Consider the following 26,960-nt stretch of genomic DNA (forward strand, 5'->3'; position numbering starts at 1 on the left):
ATAATCATTTCATCAAAGTAATCAGTAACTAGAGTATTGACTCAGCACATTCACAGCCACACTCACAGAAAAAAGCTTTAAATGTTTTAAATAGCTATTTTCTAAAAAGAAATAAGCATATGGCTAGTTTTAATTACTCAATGAAGACCAGAAAAAGGGAAGGAGAGGAGAGAAGGGGGGGGGAGGAGAAAGGAGATTTATAGCCACACTGGGAAAAGGAACAAATAAAAGAGTTCCGCTGACTCCCACATCAATCTTCAGGGTCTTAACATGAGATGTATGATTAAATTCAGAGCAAGAGGTATTACATCACTAATCAGCCATGGTCAAGGAAATCCTACCCATCACCTCCCATACTTTTCTCTGTTAAGGTATGTTTTACAAGGTGGTCTTATAACTTGTCAGATGTAACAAGAATAAATTAATTAAAAAAGTAAAAAAATAAAAAAATAAAAAATAAAAAAAGACCAAAAAAAAAGTTGTCAGAATTGTGTTAATAATCTTCCTGAGAAGCAAGTTCCTCTTCTGATAGGATGGCCATTTTTACTATATTAATCCTTCTAATCCATTACCATGGGAGGGTTTTCCATCTTCTGATTTCTTCAATTTCTTTCTTTTTAAAATTTATACTTTATGTACATTGGTGCTTAGCTACATTTATGTCTGTGTGAGGGTGTCAGATGCCATGGAACAGGAGTTACAAATAGTTGAGTGGGTGCTGAGAATTGAACCCAGGTCCTTGGGAAGAGCAGTCAGTACTCTTAATTGCTGATCCATCTCTTTAGCCCCTTTAATTTCTTTCTTTAATGCCTTAAATTTTTTATTATACAAGGTATTTATTTGTTTGGTTAGAGTTAGCCCAAGGTACTTTCACTTTTTTGAGGCAATTGTGAAAGGCACTACTTCAATTTCTTATTTTGTCATTTATAAATAAGAAGGCTACTAATTTATATCCTGCTACGTTACTGGAAGTGTTTATCAGCTGTAGAAGTTTTCTGGTGAAAACATACATACTACAACAATGTCAATAATAAGAAAAAGCAAGCCAATATCTTCTCTCCCAAAGCTACCAGTACTGTGAAAATGTTTGCCAATGAGAATGCCTTAGATGAACTCCAAGATACAGAATTAAAATAACAACCATAAACATCCCAAAAGAACGTAAAGAGTAAAGAACGAAACAACCCAATGAAATCAAGGAGAAAGATCTTGAGAATAAACACCTGACTGATGCCCAAGAAAACACAAAGATAAGGCTGATGGAAATGATGAAGGCACCCAAGACTTGAAAATGAAATTCAATCAAAAAATAGAAACACTGAAAAAGACTCAAGCTGAAATGTAACTGGACTTGGTAAACCCAATATAGCCATCTAAAAGGCTCAAAAACAAAAACAAAAACAAAAACAAAAAAGTCTTACAAGTAGAATGAATAAAGCAGAAGACAAAATACCAAGTTTTGAGAATAAAATAGAAAATCTAGATAAAATAATCAAAGAGTGTGAAAATGCAACAAAGAAAAGAGAATCAAGAATTAGAAAAGAAAAAGAACATGTGGGACACCATGCGGGGTGGGGGGTGGGGGTAAGAACCTTCAAGCTATAAACATAGAGGAAGAAGAATCCCAAGGCAATGGCACAGAACAGATATTCAACAAGATCACAGAAGAAAATTTCCCCAAAGTAAATAAAGGCACACCCATACAAATATAGGAAGCCTGGGTTGGCAAGGTGGCTCAGAGGTTAAGAGCACTGTCTGCTCTTCCAAAGGTCATGAGTTCAATTCCCAGCAGCCACATGGTGGCTCATAGCCATCTATAATGTGATATGATGCCCTCTTCTGGCCTGCAGGTGTACAGGCGGGCAGAGCACTGTATATATAATAAATAAATCTTTTTTTTTTTTAAAAGCAGGTTACCAAGAAGAGACTTGATACCCTATGAGCATATACAGGGGGAGAGGCAATGCCCCTCAGGAACAGTCATAGGGGAGGGGAATTAGGGGAAAATGGGAGGGAGGGAAGAATGGGAGGATACAAGGGATGGGATAACCAATGAGATGTAACAAGAATAAATTAATAAAAATTAAAAAAGAAAAAAACAGAAAACCAAATAAACAAGTCTGTAAGAGAAAATCCCAAGGCTCTTGGATTAAAAAAAAAAAACCCACTAAGCATACATAACAAAGAAAGTATACTAAAGCTCTAAGTCACATATAAGGGAAAACACATCAGAATAATAATAGCTGGTTCATCAATAAAAACTTTGAAAGCCAGAACATTCTGGAGCAAAGCATTTCAAAGTCTGCCCTGTGACCAGCCATCCTGAAATAATAAACCCTGAAGATAAAAATGAGCACAGAAAAGAGACTGTGGAAAGAAACACAAAGCAATAATTACTAAAACACAAAATACTACTGAAAACACAATACCACCAAAACCAACAACTAACACACACACACACACACACACACACACACACACACACCCTTCAATAACTTTAAATATCAATGGCCTTGATTCTTCAACCGAAAGACATAGACTAAGTACTAAATGGATGAAGAAACAAAATTATTCTGCTTCTTATCTGCTTCTTATAAGAATCTATCTGCTTCTTATAAGAAATACATCTCGGGCTGGAGAGATAGCTCAGAGGTTCAATTCCTAGTAACCACATGGTGGCTCACAAACACCCTCTTCAGGTGTGCAGGTGTATATGCAGGCAGAACACTGTATATGTAATAAATCAATCTTTAAAAAAGAAAAAAGAAATACATGTCAGTTTTAAAGATGGGCATCACCTTAGAGTATAAGAATAGACAAAAGCACTCCAATAAAATGAGACCAGGAAGCAAGCACACCTAACTATCCTAACATATGACAAAACAGACTTCAAACTAAAACTAATCAGAAAAGATAAAGAGAGACACTTCAAGGGGAACAGTTAACTAAGAAGAAATTATTCTAAATATAAGTGTGCCACCTCAGGTATGACAAATTTCATAAAAAAGCCTACTACTGGAATTAAAGACACAAATTAACATTGATCCATTAATAGTAGGTGATCTCAACATTCCATTTTCCCCAATATACAGGCCATCTGGACAAAACATAAACAGAGAAACATCAGAAGTCATTGACATCACATATCAAATGGACTGAACAGATATCTACAGAATTTTCTATTCAAACACCAAATAATACACATTCTACTCAGCAGCATAAGGAAATGTAGAAATGGTTCAACACATGCAAGACAGTAAATGTAATAAACCATATAAATGGCCTTAATGACAAAAAATGACATCTAAATAGATGCAAAAAAGTGGCTATTTTAGAAAGCCACAGAACCTTTAGCAAATACTGTATAGTGATTATCACTCCAAACAACACTGTATAAGTTACTACTTTAAGAGCAACCTTATGCATAACATTAAAAACTCAAACATTGGCAAGCCATCCCAGTCAGAGAAGCCAGTAGAGTAACTACAAATCTTTACCTTTCCCTAAACTCCTTCAAAACCAATCCCTCAGTCTTATCCCAGCTCTGTAGCAGACCACCTGCTGCAGCCTTCCTCCTCCCCTGTTCCCATCTCCAGCAGGTCACACACATGTTCTCCCTTCTTCTTCCTAACTTCCTTCCCCAACTCACTGCTATATGCTAGGTCCAAGCAATATTCACATTAACCATTTTAAAAATGAAAAGGGGGCATAAAAACAGAATATCGAAGAATCAATAGGACACAATTTAAAGACCTATAGACAGCTGGCATTAGCTACTTTGTAGGCTCTTTTTTCTTCCATCCTTCTCCACCCCTTTCCACTCTTTCAACACCCTAATACTAAGTATAAGAGAAAAAAAAAGATAGAAAAGAAATGGGGTAACATTATCTTTAGATTATTTTCTGACGATTAGGGGCCTCAAGTTCCTTGGGAGAAGTTTGATGTTCACTGTCGGGATATCTAATTTCCTTTTCCTCCTCCTCCTCATTTCTTCTTTGCACATGACTAACAAATTGTAACCAACTACCAAACACCAACCCATCAACATTCGACCATGGATGTCTGCGCCCTAGCATTTATATACCTTCTGCAAAGTCCCCAGAATTCCAAGCATTACACAATTGCAGAGACTATCTGCAGCTGGCAAAACCATGTCCTGGCTAGAGCATAAGGCAAGTGATAGTCAACTGCTGTGAAGCAGCTCCATATCCCTATACCTGGGATTAAAACAAAAACATAGTATTTCTGTTTTCTTTTTCTTTCAAGACAGGGTTGCTCTGTGTAACCTTGGCTATCTAGAACTCTCTTTGTAGACCAGGCTGGCCTTGAACTCACAACAATCTGACTGCCTCTGTCTCCCGGGATGCTGGGATTAAAGTCATGTGCCACCACACCTGGATTATTTCTGTGTTTTTAAAAGAAACCAAAATTACAAAATTCTCACTACACTTACAATCCACAAAATTGGAAAAATTTAAAGAAATGAATAATTTCCTTGAAACATACCACTTACCAAAATAAAAATCAATATTAGATAAGCAATTTAAATAGACTTATAACTGTAAGGAAATCAAAAGAGTAATTAAAAGTCTACAAACTACAAAAGTCCAGGGCCAGATGGTTTCAGTACACAATTCTACCAGACTCTCAAAGAAGAATTAGTGGTAATACCCCTCAAGCTATTCCACAAAACAGAAACATAAAAAACATTGCCTAAATCATTTTCTGAGGTCACAGTTACTTGGATACCTAAACCAGACAAAGAACCAACACAGAAAAAAGAATTCCAGACCAGTTTCTCTTATGAACATATATGGAAAAAACATACATGGCAAAATGAATCTAAGGATGCATCAAAAAGATCACCTACCATGATCAAGCAGGTTTCACCCCAGATGTGTAGGAATGGTTCAACACACATAAAGCAATAAATGTATGGTGAACCATATAATTCACCATACAAACAAGATAAAAGACAGAAGCCACATGATCATCTCCTTGGATGAAGAAAAAGTTTTGACTAAATCCAATACCATATTATGGTAAAAGTCTTGGAGAATTTGGAATATATGGAACATACCTCAACACAAGGGCAATCTACAGCAAGTTCATAGCCAACATCAACTTAAATGGAAATTCAAAGCAATTCAACTAAAATGGAACAATATAAGACTGTTCATTCTCCTATAACTATTCAATATAGTCCTTGATGTCTTAGCTAAAGCAGTAAGAAAATGGAAGAAGATCAAGGGGATACAATTTGGAAAGGAAGGAGTCAAGGTATCCTTATTTGCAGATGGTATTATATTATAAACAAGTGACCCTGAAAATCTCCTACCGCTAATCAATTGTTTCGGCAAAGAAGCTGGATAAAAAATTAACTCAGAGATCAGTAGCCTTCCTATATACAAATGACAAATGGAATGAGAAAGAACTCAAGGAAACAATACCGTCACAATAGCCTCAAATAACAGAAAATATCTTGGGGTAACTCTCATCAAGCAAGTTATAAAAAACTGTACAATAAAACTTTAAGACATTGAAGAAAGAAAATGAAGAAGATACCAGAAGATGGAAAGACATCCAATGCTTGTGGAGTGATAAAAATGGCATTCCTACCAAAATGAATCTACAGATTTAATGCAATCCCCATCAAAATTCCAGTTCTTCATAGATCTTGAGAAGACAATTATCAGCTTCATATGGAAGCCTAAAATTCCAGGGTAGCTAAAATAATCTCGAACAATAAAAGAACTGCTGGTGGTATCATCATGTTACATTATGAGTTTTTACTACAGAACTACAGAAATAAAAACAACATGGTATTGGCACAAAAATAAACATGTTAATCAAGAGAATTAAATTGAAAACCTAGACATAAATCTACACACGTATGAACACCTGATTTTAGATAAAGAAGACACTGGACAAAAGGATAGCATCTTCAACAAATGGTACTGTCAAACTGGAAGGCTGCATGTAGAAGAATCCAAATAGATCTATACTTACCCACCTGCACAAAATTCAACTCTAAATGGATCAAAGACCTAATAAAAAAAAACCATATACATTGACAATTTAGGCTAAAGTGAGGAACAGCCTTGAACTCATTGGTAGCAGAAGAAAACTTTCTGAATAGAACACCATTAGCACAGGCACTAAGATCATCAATAAATAAATGGAACAGCATGAAATTTAAAAGTTTCTGCAGGACAAAGGATACTATGATTCAAAGTTGCAGCCTATAAGAACAGGATAAGATTTTTACCAATTAGAATGGAGGCAATATCTAATAGAGGGCTAATATACAAAATATATAAAGAACTCAAAAACTTTGGTATCAAGAACACAAATAACCCATTTTAAAAGTGGGGTAACAGATCTAAACATTGAATTCTCAGAAGAGGAAATTCAAAACAGCAAAGAAACATTTAAAGAAATGTTCAACATTCTTAGCCATTAGGGAAATGTAACTCAAAACTACTTTAAGATTCCATTTTATAACAGTCATAATGGACGAGATGCTGTTACTAGATACCATAAGTTAACAAATAGAAATCTCAGAGCCAGGAATGGGTTTCTTCTTTTGGAGTTGTTCACCAGTGAGGTCCCAAGAGTCCCCTAAACATTACAGGTTATTGCCAATGCTTTGGTTTACCCTCTAGAACTTGATGGTAAGACCCTATTTGCTTAAATTACTATATTTCTAAGTCATAGAACATGGAGAACACAAGTGAGTTTGTTTGGTGTGCTACAAACTTCATCCCTATGGGTTAGCTTTAATAGAACTCAAAGATATTATGCATGCTACCAGAAGAGAAAGTCACCATCAATCTTCCCCAGCTGTGAATTCAGTGCGCTATAATAATGACTGGCCTGGCAAGATCTGTCCACTGGTGCAATGGGGGCATGAATCCCACGGGAGTACCAGCTTCTTTCTGACTGGATTTATGTCCTGTTCCATGAGATGAAATCCACACCTGGCACCATTACTGGGCTAAGAACTCTACGGCTAGATGAGTCACAGGCCTTAAGGGAGAACCTGTGTCTATCGTTCTGCTAAATGCACACAGTATTAAATTGATTAAAGACTTTCTGTGACTTAAGATTTTATGCTTATGAAACATATTTATAAAAACATTTGCCTGTGAATACCCATAACATCATTATTCACAGCAGTTGAAAACTGCAAAAACTCCAAATGTCTATTAACTGCTGAAGAAAAAAGCAAAGCACATCTATAAAATAAAATATTATCTAACAAAAGGGAACAAAATATTGATAAATGGTACAATGATAATTCACCTAAAATGATTCTAATCCAAACAAGCCAAATGTAAATGGCTGTTCTATGGCTCTATTTACATCAACACACAAGATAAGATAAATTCATAGATGGAGGAAACAGATTACTGGCTGCCTGGGTTTAAAGGAAGGACCAAGAATGAATGCAAATATACATGAGAAACATTTCTGATGTGGACAGGTTGGAAAACTAGAATGTGCTACAGTTCCATAGATCTGTATATTTATCAGCAGATTACCAAATTATACACTTGAAATGAGTGAATTTTAAAGTCAAGCTACTAAAAAGACAGCATTCATTAATTCATTCATTTGTTGATGTTTATCAAATGCACAAGAGCAGGCACTTCTGGGAGTATAGAATCATCTGAGCAAAGAGTCTGCCTGCTTCTAATAAAATCTATATTGTAGCTGAAAGAGACAATTAGATTTGGAGGTCACACAGGGAAGTGGTAAAATGACTAAGTAAAGTAAATGACAGAGCCTTTCTGAATACCCTGCCTCAGGATTATGCTGTCTTTGCAGTGTATTCAAGGAAAAATAAGTTATTACCATGGGAATCCCATATCCCACTTGCTAGGATGCACAAGCCTCCAGGTGCCACTTCTAATGCTGGAAAAGTCTGTTGGAAGCTATTTGATATGGGGAGTGATAGGTTATTTATGTCTACATATGTACTAAGTCCACACACACATACAGCAATGCATACATAGTGAATAATTTTTAGAAAACAGGTGGAAAGAAGCAAAGTTACTTTAGGGGAAAAAATAACAGTCACTACATCAAAGAATAGGCTAGATGTTGCTAAGAGAGGGCAATGGCAAAAACTCAGACAAAGTTATTGCAACAATGCTTATAATCTATTTCTTTTTTGTCTTTGCATTGTTTATTGGGTATAATTATAACTGACTTCTGCTTGTTGAACTTGTTTATAAGCTCTAACACTGGTCATTTTAAATGCTTAAAGGGTTTCTCCATACATTATCATGTTGTCTACAAACATTTTATTACTTATTTCAAATTCTGAATTATCTTTTTGTTTGTTTTACCATTAAACATTTTTAAATAAAATTTCAATATTTTTAACATATTCTTTCCTCTCCCAAAATATGCTCCCAGATCCCTCCCTCTCCTACTCACACAATTAAATGTTCTTTCTATCTCTGAAAACAATACAAACAAAAACCACACAACAAAACAAAACAAAAAGGACAAAATCTCTTACTTCTCTGCGCATTGTTCAGCTGTGGGTCTCTGTGTTAATTACTATCTCAAGAAGATGCTTCTCTGTTGAGGACTGCACAAGGATGCAGCCCAGAGCCTATATCTCTTTTATGGTCTAGATAGCATTGTGAAATATCATATACTGTGTAATTTTTGGACACAGTTTGGCTGAAGTAAAAATTAGAGTATTGTTTAGATTGCTGCTACAGACCACAACAAATACTGAAAAAAGTTACTAAAATTTACAAATACTAAAAAGAGTTAACACTGAATGGAAACCAGAGAGAATGAGGTGGTGTGACACAAAGAGCATCAAACTAAAGTCCTACTGCAGAACATGAATGTGCAACAAAAAGCTGGATGCTTGTAGCATCTTTCATGTGGAAAGAGAGAGAGGCCTTGGTCATTTAAATTAGGAAGAGAGTCCACATAATAAATCTAAATAAAACAAGCAGGTGGCTGTGTGCATGGACCAGGAATATTGGCAGCAGTCTTCTTATTTTGTATGTATCAATAAGAACTGAGCAATTCAAATAGTATGGAATATATGTAGATGCCAAAAAGTTATTATCTGTTCGGCAATGGCCATCTGTCCTAACGAGCTGTATGTAAAGGGTTTCCACCAATTGGTCTCACCTAAGAATCCTGGCAACACTTCAACAGGGTAGAGAGCATCCAAGGTCTATCAGGCTTATTAGCTAAGTCTTAATTACAGAGTGACTCAAATGGCACCACTGCCAGCCTTGTTTTATTACTTGCATAAAACTGTCTTCACCAGAGAAAAGGGTAGGACAACTTGCTCTTGAGCAGCACTTAAATTTGAGTGTCCTAACAACTGTATTTTTCAATGGTTCTTAGAAATGAATCAGACCAAGTGTGGCTAATACTTGCCTAAGAAAGTGACGTTTTCCCAAGAAAACAAAATGTGGTTTGAAAGAAATGGAAATAGGAACAATGTTTTTATATTTAAAATCTATACAAAAGAATTGATTTTGAATGTAATGATAACAACAAAAAACTTTGGAGTTTATGACATGCAGAAACAAATCTATGGTAATAATAGACTACAATAAAACCATGGAAGGTGAAATGGAAGAAATCTACTGTATATTGTGTAAGAAGTGTTACTATGGTTTGTATCTGAACTGTCCCTCGAAGCTACTATGCTGAGGGCCTTGATTGTGGCTGGCAGCATTACTGGAAAGCATTATAGATAGAAGTAGGTCCCTGGGGGAATGTGTTGTGAAGGGTATATTACCTCCATGCCCCCTTTTCTTACTCTGCTCTCTGGTTTCCTGGACTCATTGAAAGGAGCAGTTTTGCTATACCAGAAGGTCTTTGCCATAAGGTTCAACCTAGTTTTATGACCAAGCAACAGTGGAGTAAACTCTTTGAAACAGCAAGCAAAAATAATATCTCTCTCTCTCTCTCTCTCTCTCTCTCTCTCTATATATATATATATATATATATATATATATATATATATATATATATATTTTAATCTGTCACAATAATGAAAAAATAATGACTACATGTGGTAACCCAAGTGGTAAAGCATGTTTTTGTTTTCAGTTAGGGTTTTACTATGTAGCCCAGACTGACCTGGAACACATAGAGAATCCCCTGCTTCTGCCCCACACCCACACCCAGGGGTGGGATTAAAGCCACTGGCCTAAGTGACAAACTATTTGAAAGTGGACTTAAAGATGCCACCTGCAGACCCAAAAGCTCAAAAGAAATATGATCAAAACTACTTAATTAGTCGAAAGACAGTGGGGGAAAGCAATCTCACAGTAGTAACCTCAGCCCACGTCCAGTTTCTGTGATAGCTCCATAAGAGCTCCTAGAAAAAGAGGTTCAAGATTATCTTCTTTGGAATTCTACTCTGGAGAATTTTTCTCACTTTTCCTTAATATCTTTTAATTAATTTTTCTTCCACATTTCTTAACACCCAAGAATATCCACATCTTAACTCTTCACTGTGACAGGGAACTTCTCTGACTTTTGATGGCCACTGAGTTTTCAGAATTTTAGGTATCTAAATCAAGCACAACTTGGGCAAAAAGGTCCCACTGGACTCAGAATTCCTGCATCACTGCCCAAAGAAGCTAACCAAGCACAGCTGTAAAAAAAGAAAAAAAATTCAATACAGCAGTTCACAGGTATCCCTGATAATATTAACACACACAATAAAAAATTGAATTGTCTTTCAAAATGTTACATTTAAAAACTTTGAAGTTGAACTAAGAAAGGCATAAACTAAAAGTTACAATCAAATTTACTGCTATCTTACACAATAAATGACACTAAAACTTGAAGGCAATTTTAAGCAGTCTGCCAGTGGCATGAAAAAAAGATCATTTGCATTTAAAATACAGAAAGTCTGTCAGTTATAGACTGTTAGCAGCGCTTTTCGGTGAGTTGTGAGCTCACTGCTTCTTACTAGAGCTGTACAGCAATATGCTCAAGTTACTTGTCTGATGGACTAAGGAGACACCAAAGCCAAGAGTGTGTGGGCAACGATGGCATGAACTTTAATAAATACATCTCCATCTTAACATAGTCTTATCTCCCCAAACAATAATTTCTTCATACATACAAACCACAGTAATATCACATCTCTACATCTAACATTCTGCTTAAAAGTGCAAGATAGGAGAAGGTAAGAAAGAGTAAATCTGGGCTGACAAGCTTCCAGATCACTTAAATTTCTAGATACAAGACAGTGTGGCAAATAAAAAGACTTTTTAATTCTAAAATAAAAAATGGATTCCAAGATGGTAGTGATGAAATTGTGCATTTGCAGGGAGGAAACCAGGGACACTACTTGGAGCCATGAACTGCAGGACTGGGGATCACTGGGTGAGAGAGATCTGCACAGTGTGGGCCATGGGTGGGTCTGACCTCCAGTCATCCAGCAACCCACGGAGGAGGGGAGCAGAGTCCAGAGAGCCTGGACTGGAGGCTGCCTGCGAGCTGAGCGCTGTGGCCTTGCTCGGCAGAACAAACTCGGTATATGGGACTGAAATCCCAGCAGTGAAGCATCAGAGCTCTTAGCCTAGGGAAATCAAGGAGAAACTGGTAGATTTGTCCTCAGACCCCCCCACCTGCCCCCCACCAGTCCACAGAAAGCCCAGGTGCCACACAGAGGACCAGATGGCTATGGACACATTGTTCAGACACAGTGGCCCTGTCTGAATGGGGCCAGACAGGAGCCTAGCTGCCCAGAGGACTGTCCTGGCATAATTGGTCACAATGGACCCAGCCTAGGCAGGCTCCACAGCCTAGCAGGGACTCACACACTCTCAGGAGAGGCTGGGCAGGCTGGAGGGGATAGGGCAGAAATATAGCCAACCAATAACAATCAGAAAGCAGTAGCTGCTCTCTCCCTTCAGGCAGAAGGTAGGCCCCACTGCCTGGTTGGAGCAGGCAGTAACCTAAACAAATACTAGAAGCCATTAGGGGTTCAGGTCCTCTAGGCTGATCAGAGCCTAAGACCCAAAGCCCCAGGGCACAAGAGCAGGATATTCAAATACCAGCCAAAGACAAGATAACCCACAAGATAACCATACACTACCTCAAACCGATACTGGGGCTGCAGAGCACCAACACCTACCTTGGCTGACCCAGTGGAGATCCCAGGGTGTGGAGCAAAGTCTCCAGGAGCTGAAACCAGGTCACCTGCCTGTCCCAGGGAAGAGATTCCTGATCCCCACAGGCAAAGGCCCTCGACCTATAATCACTCACCAAGAACCACTTTCTACGATCAGAGAAGGGCACCGGAAGCTACTTCCCAACATCAGAGACAGCAAGATGACTGAAGTCCAGTGTGAAAATATAAACAACAAAAACGAAAACAATATAGCATCTTCAGATCCCAGTTATCCCAAAGAAAGCAACATGGAGAACTCAAACACAATCGAAACACAAGAAAATGACCTCAAATCCTTAGTAATGAAGATGATAATGGAGGAAATAAATAAAATCCATAAACAAATTCAGGAAGACACAGCCAAACAGGTGAAAGACATGAAAGAGGCCTATAGAGAGGCACTGGAAGAAATTCAGGAAAATACAAACAATCAGATGAAGTAAATCAATAAAACAGTTCAAGATCTGAAAGCCTATAAAGAGGCTGTCCATTTTCTCCATATCTCTTCAATATAATTCTTGAAGTCTAGCCAGAGCAATAAGACAACAAAAGGAGATTAAGGAGATCCAAATGGGAAAGAAGGAAGTCAAATTATCCCTATTTGCAGATGATATGATAGTGTACATAAGTGACATCCAAAATTCCACCAGAGAACTCCCACAGATGATAAACACCTTCAGCAAAATGGCTGAATATAAAATTAACTCAAAAAAGTCAGTAGCCTTCCTATATACAAATGACAATCATACAGAGGAAGAAATTAGGGAAACTACACCCTTCACGATAGCCACAAGCAATATAAAATATCTAGGAGTAACTCTAACCAAGCAAGTGAAAGGCTTGTTTGAAAAAACTTCAAATCTCTGAAGAAAGAGATTGAAGATAACATCAGAAGATGGAAGGATCTCCCTTGTTCATAGATCGGGAGAATTAACATAATAAAAATGGCCATCTTACCCAAAGCAATTTAGAGATTCAATGCAATCCCTATCAAAATACCTATACAATTTTTGAAGACATTGAAAGATAATTCTCAACTTCATATTGAAAAAAAAAAAACCAGAATAGTTAAAACAATCCTATACAATAAAAGATCCTCTGGAAGAATCTCCATTCCTGATATCAAGCTGTACTACAGAGCAACAGTAATGAAAACAGCATGGTACTGGCACAGCAATAGGCTGGTTGATCAACGGAATCAAATAGAAGACCCAGAAATAAATCCACACACATATGGGCACTTAATTTTTTACAAAGAAGCTGTATCTATTCAATAGAAAAAGGATAGCATCTCAAGAAATGGTGCTGATCCAACTGGACGTCTACATGTAGAAAAATGCAAGTAGACCCATATTTATCACCATGAACAAAACTCAAGTCCAAGTGGATTAAAGACCTCAACATAAAACCAGAGACACTAAATCTGTTAGAAGAAAAAGTAGTGAAAAGCCTGGGACTCATTGGCATAGGAGATAACATCCTGAACAGCACTCCAACAGCCCAGGCCTTAAGGTCAACAATTAATAAATGGGACCTCATGAGGCTGAGAAGCTTCTGTATGGCAGGAGATAATGCCAACAGAACAAAGCAACAGCCTACAGACTGGGAAAAGATCTTCACCAACCCTACATCTGACAAAGGTCTAATATCCAAAATATATAAAGAGCTCAAGAAATTAAACACTACCAAACCAAATAACCCAATTAAGAAATAGGGCTCAGAATTAAACAGAATTCTCAGCAGAGGAATACTTAATGGCTGAGAAACATTTAAAGAAATGCTCAATGTCATATGTCATTAGTCATCAGGGAAATGCAAATCAAAATGACTCTGAGATTCCATCTTACACCCATAAGAATGGTCACAATCAAAAACTCAAGTGACACCACATACTGGCGAGGATGTGGAGAAAGGTGAACACTCCTTCATTGCTGGTGGGAGTGCAAAACTTGTACAACTAGTTTGGAAATCTATCTGGCACTTTCTCAGAAAACTGGGAATAGGGCTCCCTCAAGACTCAGCTACTCCACTCCTTGGAATTTACCCAGGAGATGCTCCATCACACAATAAGGACATATTCTCAACTATCTTTCACAGCACCTTATTCATAATAGCCAGAACCTGGAAAGAACTTAAATGTCCCTCCGTCAAAGAATGGATAAAGGAACTGTGGTTCATTTATACTATGGAATACTACTCAGCTTTTAAAAACAAGAAATATTGAAATTTGAGGGCAAATGGATGGAACTAGAAATGATCATACTGATTGAGTTAACCCAGACTCAGAAAGTCTTGCATGGTATATACTCACTTGTAATTGAACACTTGCCCAAAAGGGACTCACTTATAAATGAACACTAGCCCAAAAGGGATGTGCCATGAAAGTCTTCACTTCCCAGCAGATTGGGAGAGATGCAGGGACCTCCTATTGGGACTCTAGGTGAAAGAAGTATGGAAGAATAGGGAAACAGAAGGATCTAGAGGGTCCTAGAAACCTACAAGAACAACATCATGACAGGCAGATCTGGACCCAGGTGGGGTCTGCTCAAACTACTGCACCAACCAAGGACAATAATGCAGTAAATATTGAACCCCTACTTAGATCTAGCCAAGGGACATTATCCACAGTTGTGTGAAGAGTGGGGAATGACTCTGACATGAACTCTGGTGCCCCATATTTGAACAGTTCCCCTTTGTGGGGAGGCCTGTTGGCATTCAGAGAAAGAATAGGCAGGCTACCAAGATGAGACTTGATAGGCTATGACCATATGGTGGGGGGAGGAGGTGCCCTTCTGTCACAGACCTAGGGGAGGGAACAGGGTGAAAGAGGGAGGGAGAGAGAAACTGGAAGAGACAAGCAAGAGGATAACAATTGAGATGTAATCCAAATAAATTAATAAAAAAGAAATAAAAAATGTTTGATTTCCTAGTTGCATTATTAGATACCATCCTCCCTCAAAAGCACTATCACCACAGCAACAGAACATCCCACTAGACTTCCGTTTCCAAAGATCATTTAAGACAGATCCTAAGAACGAAATATTATCCTGAGACCTCAACCAATCTTTAAACTCATAAATCTAAGATATCAAGCAGGAGCATTACGGGTGTAAGAGCTTTCAGACAGGGATCTGATTCCAGTGATTTTTCACATTATAATCTTTATCTTGCTTATCTGAATTTTCATCATGCATCAAATTTCATCCAGTTAATACTTTAACAAGGAATTCTATGAGGTCACAGGAGAAGTTGGCATGTCTCATGCTCTAGAGTGTGACCACTGGGTCTGCCTTTGTTAAGTCCTCACTGATCTCCAAGTCAATGAGGCACACACTTCTGTTTAAGCCAGGTCAGGTACCCTCTAAATCCTCAGTTAAGCAAAAATTAGCTAAGGAACATTTATGTTCTCACTGCTTGGAGAAATCTTTCAAGAAACTTCCATATACATTATACAAACACAAAGATGCCCTGCCAAGTTGTTTGTTTGTTTGTTTTGTAGCTACACAGTCCACCTCCAGAGAGCTCTGTAGCTGTGGAGAGGCATTTTCCTTCACTGAAAAGATGCTTATAGAATAGGGTTCATTACAGGAAAGTACTGAATGAAACTAGCTTCATTGCCACTAATGTTTTGCTTAATTTTAAAGATAATATAATACTGAACAGAACAACGTGTTCTATTCACAACACTTTATTGAAAAATTAAGCTAATTTATTGCATTTATTTGTCCATATAGCAACCAGAGCATCTTCCATAAATCTTCTAATGTCTACTAGGAGACTGAGATGCAATTTGATAAAAATAAAAAGTTGTCATTAAACATAATGAAAAATCCAATCAGAAAATTAAACAGTGCACTGCCCAGCTTCATGCTTTGTTTAGGGTCTCAAGCCTGTAATGAAGATGAGGGAGCTGCTGAAGTTCACTTGAAATAGCTATTCTGAATTTTCATTTGAGAAAAACTCAATTTAAAGACAATTAAAATATGTTAGGAAGGGCTGGCCATCAGCTCCCAAGGCAATTCACTCAATGTAATTACTTGTAATCTTTAAAATAAAATAGCTTTAAGATTTTAAAACATACGTCTAAAATTATTTTGAGGGTGAGGGAGGCAGGACTCAGGATAAGATTTGTGCTAATAAACTAAAATTCACCTCTTTGGAATTTCAGTTTGAAATGAACCTCCTTAAACTCATTTCTGTGTGTATGGACAGTTACACGGACTGCTTACAAACTAGTTCTAGCTGGTGAGATCAGAAGGAAACATCAGGCCATTTCTACAAGAAATGTGAAGTGTTGTACATACCACTTGGGAGGCACTATTGTGAATTCAGACCTAAGAAGAAACTATTTTCTTAAAGCTAATGTCCCCAATATACAAAGTTCTTGCAGATTTCCTGTATGTCATCTTGGGAAATTCTTTTTTTTTTCCTCTAAATTTATATGTGACATTTGGAGTATTAGGAATTTAATTTTTGGCAAGGACAACTATTTGAAGAAGTAGTAATGTCTTCAGAACAAATCTAACGATGGTATTATAGAAACTACAATGTGGACAGTAGTTCTGACATAAACTAGATTTAAGAGTTTCACATTTAAATCACTCAATATTTATTAGCCTATGCTCAATAATGTAATTATACTGTGGTTTATGGAACACCCACCACCTGAACGAATCTTTCAGTTTCTGTATAACATACCATGAGTTATTTAAACAGTCCCTTACTAATGAAAATTTAGATACTATGCTGACGATGGAGGCTTGGCTTACTCCATCCTACCCTTCATTTAACTGTACTAAGTGGGAGACTAAACATCACACAGCAGAGTCCCCTATAGCCACAGCTCTCAGTGTCAGATGGCTTCTGCTCTCACAGGATGCTGATACTGCCTCCCGCCCTGGTTTCAAAAGTATGCTCTAAAGGACAATAGATGGAATTTTCTCCTGCAATGATATCCCAAAGAATACTTTTAAATTTCTAAGCAGCAGCATTTGTAGCAGCAGGAGAAACAGCAAGGATATAAGCATGTGGCTTCCTAACCCTGTACCTCACAGGTGGGTATCCATTCTTAGTCTCCTAGGTTTTGAGGGCATAGCAGTAGCAGCAGCAGCAAGGATACTGCTTTGAATTCCAACATAACCCCAGCTTGTCTCAGTGCATTACTTCCATACAGTACTGGTTCTATACTGTTGTGAAGCTTACAATCATCTTTACATACACTCATTTTCTAGTATTAAATCCCATGTTTTACTTCTCAAATAACTAGAGTGATTTCTCTTTCCCTCACTGAATTATGACACAATCTTTTGCAATGACTATTTTTTTCTAAATGAAGTTATAATTTATAGACAGCAAAATTGTCTTGGTATACTGTTTTTCAACTTTTTATAAGCTAGTAATAGCTGGGTAACCATCATAAAAATTAAGACACTTGGCTGGTAATATAGCTTAGGTGAACTGCACACAGTATGTGTAAGGTTCTGGGCTCAAAACTCCTGGCCCTCACCCACAATTCTATCATACACACTATGCACCCTTTTAACCAGCCTCTCACTTCTTGCCCACTCTCAACTACTTACCTGCTTCTGCAGTTTTCCTTTTTTGGAATCTTATATAAATGCATGCATAGAGCCTAAGGCCTTTTGATGATGACTTCTTTCACTTAGTATGATTCACACAAGCAGTGTACATTGATAATTTATTCCTTTTTTTGGTATACAAGGCTATTTAGGTTGTTTCAAGTTTTAATTTGATTAAAAATAAAGCGATGGAAACATACGGAGTTCTTAAATTATCTTGGGTGAGTACTTAGGAGTTAACCTATGTGGAAAATACAGCTGTATTAGAGGTGCTAGAAGAGATGAAAAGAGATGATATGAGTGGGGAAAGATTTAGAAGCAAAACCAGACAGTACTTGGTGATGATCTGATCTGCAGTGAGAGAAAGAGGAATCCATTCTGACTGCAAGGACACATTTCCTGAGAAACCTAGAAGATTTGGTGGGGTGCCACCACCCAAGAATTATGCTGTGAGAATCAGGCTGTCAGAGGTGCAAATTTTCCTACAGGTATCTAATATCTGTGAATGTGCCAATATTCCACACCAGCTAAAGCAGGCTGGATATGATTCCACTTTCACGACACCAGGAGGCAATGTAGTTGCCCCTGGTTACTTCCCCCAAATGAAAGCATTCCCTCCTAGAAGGATGAGGGTGACTCCTAAGAACGAATGAAGAAGCTATGGCAACTGACAAGACTCAGGAAGGGCAGAAAGTCACAGGACTCACTAGACTCCTCCTCAAGACTACATTAAGCAGGGAGCAACTGGCAGGGAAGACAAGTATCTTCAATGGAGCTAACTGTAAATGGGGCAGGGAATTCCAGAGATGCAGTGTTTGTGAGCTGTCATCAATTTACCTTTGAGTTACCCGTGCTCCAATAGTTAATCCCCTAAAACTCACTGGCTCACTAAGGTCAATTTGCAGTTTCCCTTTTGAGTTGTCATCTTGGTACACTATATAGGAGTGAATAGACTTGTTAATATATTCCTAGAAAAAAGTCACATAACAGGCAATTTGGTTGTTAGGGAATTTTCTATGCTGGCTTTTCTAGCTCCTCCTCCTCCTTCTCTTTCCCATAGCTGTTGTCAGGTAAACTATCTTTTAGATCAGAACTCTGGTTTTCCTTGGAGTTCCTTAAATCTTAGTGTGATATAATCTCAAGTGGCAGTATTATTGATCAGTATTACTTAGGTTGGAAGGTGAGTGATGTTTTAGCCTTTATATTGCTCCCACAATTAGAAAGTGATTTCAAAGTGTCAAATCATTATTGTCTCTTACTCTTCTACATGCACATATGGTTCACCTTCTCCATTTTCCTTTAGTGGACCCATTCAGTCCTTGTCCGATCTATGATAACTGCAGGTCTAGGGAATGCTTTAGTGATAAGATATTGGCACCATAATGGACATATTATTATAGCAATAGAAAAGTCTCATTTTTTTAAATCCTCAAAAATCTATAAATTCTTCTATATTTTTAATTTCCTAGTTATAGGCAAAAAAAAAAAATTCCCACCTGTATCAAGCAATTTGATGCTGTTAGATTTTACACTGCGCACTCACTAGATTTACCTTACACAAATATATCTTTGCCCCAAAACCCAATTGTACCTTCTGTATTTTTTAGTGACTGAAACAGCTTATATTTAGCTGCTGTAACCTTTGCAATGAACAGTTTCCAAATTAGCAGTCTAGGATAACCAGGAACAATGTAAAGGAAGACTGCACTGCCTTAAACAGTTTGCCCTTCCTTGTGTTAAAGTCTCTAAATGAACACAGTCTGGGCTCTTTCCGCAGGTCTGCAGCATTTCTATCTCTCAGGTAAGACATGGAATGGCCACCCCAGAATCACAGGCTGACTGCCCAGTCTCCGAGGCGAAGGCAACACTCCAGAGCAGCGTCTGCTGTGCTCTCTTGGCATTTGGTCAGCTTATTCTGCGTTCTACAAAATTCTGCCTACCTTTGGATACCTGCTAGATGCCGGGTGAAAATTAAACTAAAAGCATAAAACAACATAAAACCCACTTTTGGGGTGTTTGCGCACAAAATTAACCCTGTTTTAAAATAGCCTGCCAAAGAGGTAAACTAATAGACAAACACCAAGGGAACTGACCATAGGTCTTCCTGTGCTTATGCTCTTTTCCTACTGAAATTTCCTAGAAGCCCAAAGAAAGCCTTTAAAAAAACCTCACACTTACACGTCCATCTACAGATAGGATGGCTATGCAATTAGTGTAGGCTACACTCAGAAAAACTTCCATGATAAAGGATGACAGGCACAGTCTGCCAGGCAGAGGGTTCAGCACTTCAAGATACTTGTGTTTTGTTCCTTCTTTAAACTCTTATTCCTAAATGTATCCTTAAAAATGTTCCTAGGATTTTATAAAAGACATTTTACCCTCATTTGTGTCTTATGAAGACTTTTGAAGATGCCTCTTTGTGGAAGCTGACTTTCTCCTTAGGAGTTGTATGTCTGTCTGTCTGTCTGTCTATAGTCTTTTCTTCTCCTTTTGGGCCACTAGTAACATAAGGGTTAGACATTTGATATATGCCAGTAGAGACCAAAGTCTCTAATTATCTGTCTTTGAATGTTAGTTTACTGGGGACACATCCTTGAAGAGGACCGTGGGAGTTATCTCAGGTGTTCTCCTAGCGTACCATGAAGCTAATACAGATGTCAGCCTTACCAATATCCCGTACTTTCTGTGTACACACTGCATGCATCTTTGATGACTGCAAACAATATCAGAAAGAAGTAATGACTGACTCAAGAAATTGAATTATGGATAGTATTGATTAAATCTTCATGCAATTTTCCAGTTTAGACACAACTGAAGCACCACTATAAAGCAGTCAAGACGGAAGGATATTTCTTTTTAGAGCAGACTGATAGACCGCTGCTCTGGACTGCATATGTCCTTTCTTGAGGACTTTACAGCATTACAGATGGACAGTGATCTGTAGATCTGGAAAAGAGATCTTAGAGAAGGAAAAGAGATGTTATATTTATAGCAATAAAGGCTACTTTCAGGGACAGTCAGTCCTGTCAGTCAGTCAATACTAACTCAGTGCTTCTCTCTCACTGCTTCTCAGACATTAACCACTTGACTTCTGTCATGAGTCAGGACCAGCACAACAAACAGCTGCTATTTGGTGAGTATTGACCATGTGGTAGGCCTGATAGGCCTGAGTAAAGAATAAAGACCACTGAGTTTAAACCTTTCTACCTGAATGACACTGACAATTGAGGTTACAAATCCAAAGAAGGGAGAGAAAATTTACAAATTACCTTAAAGTTAAAAAAAACTTGTAATGCAGCAAAATAGTGTTTATATATTTTACTATAACCCAAAAAGTGTTTAAAATAGTGAGTATAAGTAAATTGAAGACACTTCAGAAAGTTTATATTCTTCGAATACCTTTTTATAGAAAAGGAACTCAATGTATTTTTCTAAATCATGTGTTGAGATTACCAAAATAGCAAAATACAAAAGAATGGCTCACAGCAAAGTGTCTAAAATAATGAATTCTGATTGACAGTTAGCCATTCTGGATGACAGTGTGTTTTCTAAAGGTCCTGCTACTATTCTTTTCTTTACCATAAATTTTTGGGAGAAAAAGGGGAGGGGTAAACTAATAAAATACAAGGAATTTAACACAAGAGTGTCAAAGCTCAATTTTGGTACTCCACAGAGGCTTTGTTGAACTTTCAGATCTTACGGTATCAAAGCTGACTAAAAAGAAAACTTATTGTGCATACGTTGAGCTAGGCAAAAGAGTTCCAAGAGGGCCAAATGTTTAAGTCACACATAAGAAATACTATGCAAAAAACATGCCGCAAGGTAAAGCCTGCTACAGCGAAGACTAGATGAAATGAACACTGTCTTTCAGCATTAAAAGTAGCATAAAGAGTTCAGCAAAATAAAATGAATGATACTTTGGAGAAAAAAAACTTTTTTATTTCCTTTTTCTCCATCTGGAGGTGCTTATATAGGAAGAAAAATCCCAAGACCAAGTACCCTCCCTCCTTTCCCTATCCTGCTTCTTGACTAGTGACAGAAACCTTTCACTGTCACGAGATGTTTAGTTTTCAGTACCATCTCAGAGCCTCAAAGAAAAAGAACCCAAACAATTATTAACTGTTTGTTAAGCTTAAATCCTTTTTCAAAAAATGCAGCAAGCAGCTAAGACAAATCTAAATATTCTCACCTGTTCCAGTAACAGCCCTGCAGTGGTGTTAGAATCCTGGTCCCTCTCATTACAACTGTAGGTAGTTGACTGAGCAAGTTATTTAATCGCTTTGACCTCCACAGAAGAGGGAAATAATGATGTCTATATTTATACAGTTAAGGTGAGCATTAAACATGTCAGTGTATATAAAGAGCTTAAGATATGTTTTGGTACAGAATAAATGCTGTATAAGCACAACCTGTCATTGTTATTGCTGCCATTATTAAAATAAGTAAGAATCCAAGAAGGTGAAAAGTGAAAAAGGATAGGTTGTAGAATCAGACATAAGTTTTGAAAAGTGTGCTTAATATAAATGTAACACTGGATCAGTTGTCTAGACTAACCAAGGCTGTTTCACTACTTGCTAAGAAGAGGCAACAACAAACTAATGGCATCTTAAAAGTGAAAGCTGTTAATAGCAAATGGCAGAAAGAAGTTATCAATGAACAGTAAAGACTGTCACTACGACCAATTTCTCCTAAACATAGTAAGTTCTTCTGTGCTTTAAAGAGGCTGTTTAATTGAGGTTCTACAGGGAATCCAGAAGAATGCAAAGTCAATTTCACTGAATACTACTAGCAAAACAACTTTTGTACACCATATCCAAAAAAGGAAGGAAAAGGTACTCTCTCTCCTCTCTCTAGAGGCTCTGAGAGAGAGAGAGAGAGAGAGAGAGAGAGAGAGAGAGAGAGAGAGAGAGAGAGAGAGAGAGAGAGAGAGAGAGAGAAGAAGAAGAAGAAGAAGAAGAAGAAGAAGAAGAAGAAGAAGAAGAAGAAGAAGAAGAAGAAGAAGAAGAAGAAGAAGAAGAAGAAGAAGAGTGTGTATAGGGGGCGCTCTCTCTAAGTACAGATGCAGGAGTCAGAGGTCACCATCAGGCACTGCTCTTAGGGGCTGTGCACCTTATTTTGAGATGGCCTCCTACTGGCTGACTAGTCAGACAGCTGCAGAATCTTCTGTCCCTACTCCACATAATCAGAGCTACAAGCACATGCCCGCATACTTAGGTTTCTCCCAGGCTCCTGAAGTCTTGGGTCTCCATGCTTGGGTGGAAAGCTCCTTACAGACTGAGCTGTCTTCCCACAGCAACACAAAGATGCATTTATCTGAAGTATTCACTGACCTAGCCATCTGACAAACTGCAAAGAACAGTTACTGTGCTGGAGTTTTGAATGAAAATACAAAAGGTAGTTTCATCATGAATCCAATTTTCAGAGCAGTCACTTTACTTTATAGTCAGCAATTATTCGGCATAAGAAAGGCTTTTTGTTTCAGAACTGTAAAAAATAAAATCAGAGCTTTGACAAAGTTTATGAATTCTGTAGTAAAGACATGGTTGAAAAATAACAGGAAAGAACAGATTTTTTAAAAACTGGGATTAAAAACTGTACAGAAAAGATATAAGGCATCCAGTATTGGCTTGTGTATGATGAACTATCCTCAGTGTGAACATGCAAGGTATATACTCACTCATAAGTGGGCATTAGCCACTTAATACATGATAACCACACTACAATACAGAGACTGATGTTCCAACCAAGGTCCATGTATGATGTGGACCTAGATGCTCTGCTCAGATGTAGTAGATAGGCAGCCTCCTTGTGGGTCCCATAATATGGGGAGTAGGGACTACATCTGACATGGATTCTGGTCCCCACCCATTGATTACTTCCCCCTGGCAGGGCAGAGGCACAGAGAAAGAGGATGCAGGCAGTCCAGAGGAGACTTGATAGGGTGAGGTCAGATGGTAGGGGAGGAGGATATCTCTTTTTGAGGACTAGGAGAGGGAGGGAGAGGGGATGAAGAAGTGAGGGGGATTGGGAGGCAATGAGGGAGGGGCTACAACTGGGATGTGAAGAATTCAAACTGCAGAATAAGTAGGTAACATATTGCTAATCCCACTGCATGGGAATAGCTCTAAGACTGGGTGAGACATGACTGTCTATGCCCAGACAAGGCTTCCTGTTGGTCAAGAATCCCTGTGACTTCTTCATATGGCATCAATGAAGATTTACAGATGACTTTCTTCTGCTCATACAAAGAGCAGGGAACCAGCTTTAATTGTTCTGTGCATCCTGAATACCTCATACGTTTATAATTTTAGGACTGCATAATGCCTGTGAGAAATTATGTTTTCAGAAAAAAGAACCGGACACTGATGGTGGATCAGACCTGACAGGATGCATTCCTCTCGGCATCCTAGACACTGACATCCTGTATCTTTCATGTTCCAGCCCCAGACGCTTCAGTTGCTGCTCTTCATCATAACAGGAAAGCTTCCAGGACATCTTCAAAGAAAGCTTCTAATCCCAATTGGTCCAGCATTTCAGACTGTCCACACAGGACTATAATTACGCCTGGAATTTCTCATCTTTTAGAAACTAGACCACAAATGCTATTCCTGGCTTGTTTAACCATTTTCTCCAATTTTATTTGGGCTTCTACAAAAGTATTATTCTCCTCAAATCAGCTGGAAGAAACCTTAAGAGAACGATGCCTCATTTCCCCTAAGCGGGGTTAGGTAGGGTTTTGGTTGTTCACTTGACCTGCAGATGCTTATTTGCATTGGGAGTTGGTTATAAGTTATTATTGGTCTTATACAGAGAGAAAATGAGGTAGGACTCAGGGATTTCTCTCTTTTCCTTTATATTTCTTTCATAGGTATTGAGATAGGGGTTGCTAAGAAAGAAGGGGGATACAGAAATATATAGGGATGATAGAACAAAAAGCAGATTATTGAATCTACTCAACTTAAGGCCTTAATTGTTACTCATAAATAAGGTTATTTTTAATTCATTGGTATACAATGCAAAATAAGTTTAATTTTGATACATTGGTATAGAACTCAAATTTAAGAGTATTCTTCACATACATAAAATATATTTCTACTCTAATATGAGGTATTGTACATGCACAATGCAACTATAATACAAAGTTTACTTCCAATACCTTGAAAGTAGTATTGCAGGCTGTTTAAGGATAATTAAGTAACCGTTCCTTTTTTGAGTACTATTTTCAGGTATTTTGTTGCAATAAGAAAAAAAAATAATACATAACTCAGAGTAAGTAGGTTCACTTCCATTAAACTACTACAGGGTACAATTAAAAATTTTTTTTCCTAGGGGGTGAGGCATAGTCTCATTTAGCCCAGGCTTGCCTGTAACTCTATGTAATCCAGTAAGACCTTGAACTTCTGGCACTCCTGTCTCAGTCTCCCAGTGCTGGATGGCAGGTTGTACATGACTGCATGCAGTTTCTGCAGTGCTGAGAACTGGACTCAAGGTCTTGTGTGTGCTAGCTAAGCAGGCTACTGTCTGAACCAGAGCCCAAGGCCCCATATTTTATAGAGGGTTCACAAATTGATTAATAAAACATTTATGTGTATCCTGGATGCCCAGCTGGCTTCAATAGTCCTCAGTTTGCCATACATTTCTTTCTTCTAGCATATACCACAACATTAATGTTTTAAAGTATATTTCCATTATTTGAAAAGTTAAAAATGAACACTGAATCAAAACAGTTATAGTAAAAAATAAAATATTAATATAAAATAAAACATCTATGTCCTTTACATCCAATCCCACCCCTTGCATTATTTACACCCTCCTCTCTAGATCTGACTTTGGTTATTTTAATTTTACTTCCAAAACTAGTATGTTTAGACCTCTTTTTCTTCAGCAGTAGTTATATATTTATTGACTACTAAGATCCAGAGTTTGCCTCAATATATTAAAGCTGTTAAATTATTCTTAGTTGTGTTTTTACCTCTGGTACTTATAGCATTCTTTACATTTGGAGTAAGGTCTACTTCATCTATCGCCTTAAACTGTACTTTAATTAGCTCTTAAAATTAGTATATGAAACAATGGATTTCACTATGGAATTTTCATATATATTTTGTTTTCATTAATCCTCCTCTCTACTGTACTCACCCCCTTTGACCCCTCCCTCCTACTATACACTCCTTTTGACACCCCCTTTCCCAAGTAATCCACCCTTCTTTCATGGCATATATGTTCCTTTTCCAGAATTATTTTACTTTTAAATTTGGTGTCAGTGTGTATGTGCATGTGTATGTGTGTGTAAGTATGTGTATGTTTATGTGCATGAGAGTGTAGGTACCTGTGAAGGCCTCCTTTAAGGTCAACTCTCCTTTAAACTCTTTTCCTCTTCCATTATAGTAGGTCTTTCAGGATTCGTGACCTAGTAACCCTCCACAACATCAATAATGGCCTCATTCCTCCTTTACCCTTATCCCTTACCCAGCCATGAAGTCTAGTATATTCCATGTATTCACAACTACCCTCTGCCCAGCTCTGCATAAAACCTTTCTTAATAGTTTGTAACTATTCTCTGCCTCTTCCTTAATAAAAAAGAAACTTACTTTCCCTTTTTAAGGTCAACCAGCAGAGCCTAGAAGTCATCACTAACTCACAGCTTCATTTTCATGTTTTATGAAGACATTTTAGAACTTGATCATCAAGTGCTTGCTAAAAACATGGTTTAAAACAATTATAGGACTAGAGAGATGGCTCAGCAGTCACGAGCATTTGCTGCTCTTGCAGGAGGCTGAGTATAGTCCCAGTACCCACATGGAACTGCTTACAATGATCTGAAACTCCAGTTCCAGGGTATGTGACAATCACAGATATGTGCACATACCCACACAGTCTCACACACATATATACATGATTAAAAATGAAATACATATTTCAAAGAGCTCTCTGAATTAAGTGAAAATGAAAATTGAGATTAGTGAAGACATATATACAAATAATCAATGTAAGCTGAATCATTCCTTTGTAGCCACTGTACAACTTGGCTTTCAGAAAACAGAACAAGAGATACTATCTCAAACTAAAATATTAGCAGGCCATTAATAATTGAATAGTTCTTTAAAAATTATGACTAAAAATGGTCTATGTTAAATATCTCAGCTAAACCACATTACAGTGGCATTAATTTTTGAGGTTTTTCTTTTTTCAGTTTCCCA

The 26,960-nt window shown here is 37.7% G+C and overlaps 1 protein-coding gene across 3 annotated transcripts in view; it reads right to left on the reverse strand.

Annotated features, from left to right (window-relative positions):
- The window catches only part of KIAA1328, a gene marked incomplete at its 5' end in the record, with an annotated part of 236,140 nt that overhangs the window by 108,629 nt on the left and 100,551 nt on the right, over window positions 1-26,960 (reverse strand). The gene's annotated exons all lie outside the window — the stretch shown is intronic.

The sequence above is a fragment of the Acomys minous genome, assembly GCF_964271855.1.
Source record: "Acomys minous genome assembly, chromosome: 4".
Classification (NCBI taxonomy): Eukaryota; Metazoa; Chordata; class Mammalia; order Rodentia; family Muridae; genus Acomys; species Acomys minous.